This window comes from Prionailurus viverrinus, unplaced genomic scaffold (assembly GCF_022837055.1).
Source record: "Prionailurus viverrinus isolate Anna unplaced genomic scaffold, UM_Priviv_1.0 scaffold_33, whole genome shotgun sequence".
Classification (NCBI taxonomy): domain Eukaryota; kingdom Metazoa; phylum Chordata; class Mammalia; order Carnivora; family Felidae; genus Prionailurus; species Prionailurus viverrinus.
In genome coordinates this window covers 4712651-4715763 of record NW_025927604.1, presented here as the reverse complement: position 1 = coordinate 4715763, position 3113 = coordinate 4712651, and the positions used below count along the sequence as shown (strand labels likewise).

At 55.4% G+C, this 3113-nt stretch overlaps 1 long non-coding RNA gene across 1 annotated transcript; it reads right to left on the bottom strand.

Moving 5' to 3' along the window:
* Positions 1–934: 934 nt before the first annotated feature.
* Positions 935–3113, bottom strand: LOC125158274 (uncharacterized). The gene is made up of 3 exons (XR_007149309.1): positions 3007–3113; positions 2595–2746; positions 935–1012 (listed from the first exon to the last, which is right to left on the bottom strand). It is a non-coding gene; the product is annotated as an uncharacterized LOC125158274 (long non-coding RNA).

Below are 3113 nucleotides of genomic sequence, written 5' to 3'. Positions count from 1 at the left end.
ATCTGTGCTGCCTGGGCCACCTCCCCCTGGGTGGCCTCCATCTGTAGACTCACCTAAGAGCCATCCACCTCCGGCTGGTCTTTTGTTTCAAAGACCTTCCCCAGCAGACCCAGCCCCTCTCCCAGCCTGAAATCCCACAGCTTCCAGCAGCCACTTCCTGGCTAATGGGGACGGAGCCTAATCATTCTTGTTTCTCAAGCCTCATCAGGAGGCCTGAGCGCAGAGAGAGAGGGCAGCTCTCGGGGAGGGGAGCGTGGGCAGATGTCCTCATGAAAAATTTACAAGGAATAATCAGAGGCTCTTGCTCTTCCCCCTGCGGGCAAAATCCACCGCCCCCACCCCCACCCCCCTGCTTGTTGCTCAGGCCCCCGCAAGAATATTGGAAAATGCCCCATCGTTTTGAAGAAAATCTGGCTCCGGGAGGCTAATGCATGGTGTTTGATGCGCTCGGCTGTCCTCCTGAGACTGGGTTGCAAATGTAGTTCAGGCGAAATTGATGAAGTATCAGTTAATCTGAGGCTGACAGTTTAGAGAGGTCACAGCTGTGAGGGCGGCCAGGGTCTCAGAGAGAACAGACGAGGAAGAGTTAAAGAGGCACAGAGAGCCCGGTGGAAGGGAGACATCGATCTTCTTGGTGGACAGGTCCCAAACCTTTGTATGTTGCCATATCTCTGAGCTGGCCCCCCCCCCCCCCCCTGCCTGCCCCCTTAAGGACCATCACACACACACACACACACACACACACACACACACACCCCTGCAGAAGTCCAAGCCCACGCCCCTGATGTTCCTTGCTCCTTAGGAAGGAAGGCGGAGAGGGCTCCTGTTCCTAATTGAAGCAGGCAGTTAGCTCGCCTAATGCAAATTTCCTTTTTTTAATTGGAACTCTGAGTCATGTCTGCCCCTTCCTGCATTTCCTGCTCCAGGAAGACTCGTCTAGGTAGATGGCGTATCTGCAGAGGGGAGCCATGCACCGCTCAGAAGAGGTTTTCTGGGAGTGGTTATCAACTCTCTGGAAAGAGATGAGAACAGACACAAATTCACGTTTATCCCGAACTGTTTTCTGTGTGAAGATCTAGGACTCCAGGACCTAGGGATCCAACACGGAGCGATGGCTGCAGTGTGGCCGTGTTATCCGTGTGCCTTCCAAGTTACCATGTGGCTTTTACCTCTCGATTCACCAATCATCGGGCTTTATGGGATATGAAGCCGCGGGGGGTTTGGACTCGAACAGCCGGACTTTCCCTGAGCCCCGAGAAAGATTTCAGCATGACTGCCATTGGCTTGCGGGAAAATAGGACAAGAGGTGGTAATGGACTGAATGATTAAATGGCTGGTAGATCAGAGCTGGGATTCGAACCCAATGATAATACGGGCCGTGGTTAACGTGCACCCAGCCTTTATAAGGTGCGGGCTGTGCCAAAGCTTGTATATGCAGGGACTCGCGTATCCCTCGCTGCAAACTCGGGGGAAGATACTTTCATTATTAGTGTGATTATTACCATATTATCTCTTTTTAAAAGAAAGGCAAATTGAGGTTTGCCAAGTAGTTAGCACAATCCATTCCCTCTGTCTCTTCGGGGCTGGGGACTTTTTCCTTTTCCTGGAGGTGGTGCTGGGATTTGGAGGGGGGGGGTGGCTGTTCAATGCAAAGGCTGAAAAATTTGACTATGAGTGATGATAGCCAGATTGAAATAACCGCTACTTTGAGTAATTACAAGTATGTGTCTTAACAGAAACACAAGTGCTTCTTCCCGAAGTTCATGGGAGTAGTATACAAAGACAACAGCAGCCTCTGGAGGAAGGAACGAACTACTTCCCCTGGAAACAGGAAGTCGCCGCACCTTCAGAGGCACCTGTAAAGTTCGTGCACGCGAGGGGCGGGGGGAGTCGCAGTCACAGGCCGGGCCCGTGGTGCCGTGTGCACTGGGCGGCGCGGGAAGCGGACGCGGCGATCCTGGGTCCGTCACGATGGTACAGGGTGTGTGAGGTGTTGTTCTGAGGTCCTGGATCGGGCGTCCCCCCCCCCCCCCCCCCCCCGCCGTCTCCTCCCCGCGCGAGGTGGGTGCCAGAGTCGCCTTCCTGGGCCCTCCCCGCCGCCCCCCTCTCCCGGGCCTGCACCGCCTGAGGGCCCGTGTCTGAAACCGCCTTGAAGACGTTCGCCTGGTGTTTCCGCGGCTTCAGGCTTGAGAGGTAAATGCGATCACTCCCCCCCTACCCCAACCCCCGCGAGGCCAGAACCTCACAGCTTGTGCCTGTGGGTCTGACCAGACAGCACACCCCACATGCACACGCACAGCACAGGTGCATACGCGATACACGTGCACACACACACGTAACTCACACATGCACACACATATCACATACAACACCCCCCCCACATCACGTGTACATATACACCACACACATACGTACGCGCCACACATTCATATAAACATGTATCACACGAACAGACACACACACGCCACACGTGTTACATGGCACACACACACACACGCACATCAGAGGATTTTCTGGCCCACAATGCGGACACGGCTGAGTTCCGAAGGCCGCACGTGATTTCACGATGAGACAAAAGGACCACATCTACTAACCTCAGTGGAAGACAAGAACGTGAGACATTTCGGATCCCCCCCTGTCGGTGCATCGGGCTGGAACGTGGTGGCCCAGAATTCCGTCTGCTTCTTGCCCTGGGTTTTCCTGCCTGACGTTTGTAAGCCTAACTTTTGGGTCTCAGTTTTCTCATCTGTGGGAAAAATGTTGGGACTCTGTGGGCACATTAGCAGCAAAAGGCAAGGCAGAGATGTCGTGCGACAGGGGACCCAGAATGGAAGAGCAGGGGAGACACAGACACTAGGAGGACACTGCAGGGGCGCGTCTCTGGGGCCCGGCTGCCCACCCACCTAGCGGACGTGGGCCAGTCGGCTCACCTCCGCCCCAGCCCCTGGGTCAGATCCCGGGCCGAGACCCCCTTCTCCCCAGCAGGGAGGTGGACGGCACAAATACCTGACTGAGGGATTTCACGGGAAGTCGGGGAGACCCCGCGGCCACACGCCTCTGCTGCCCACGCCGATCTGGAACAGCCTTGTGCCCTTTAACCTTTGATCCTTAGT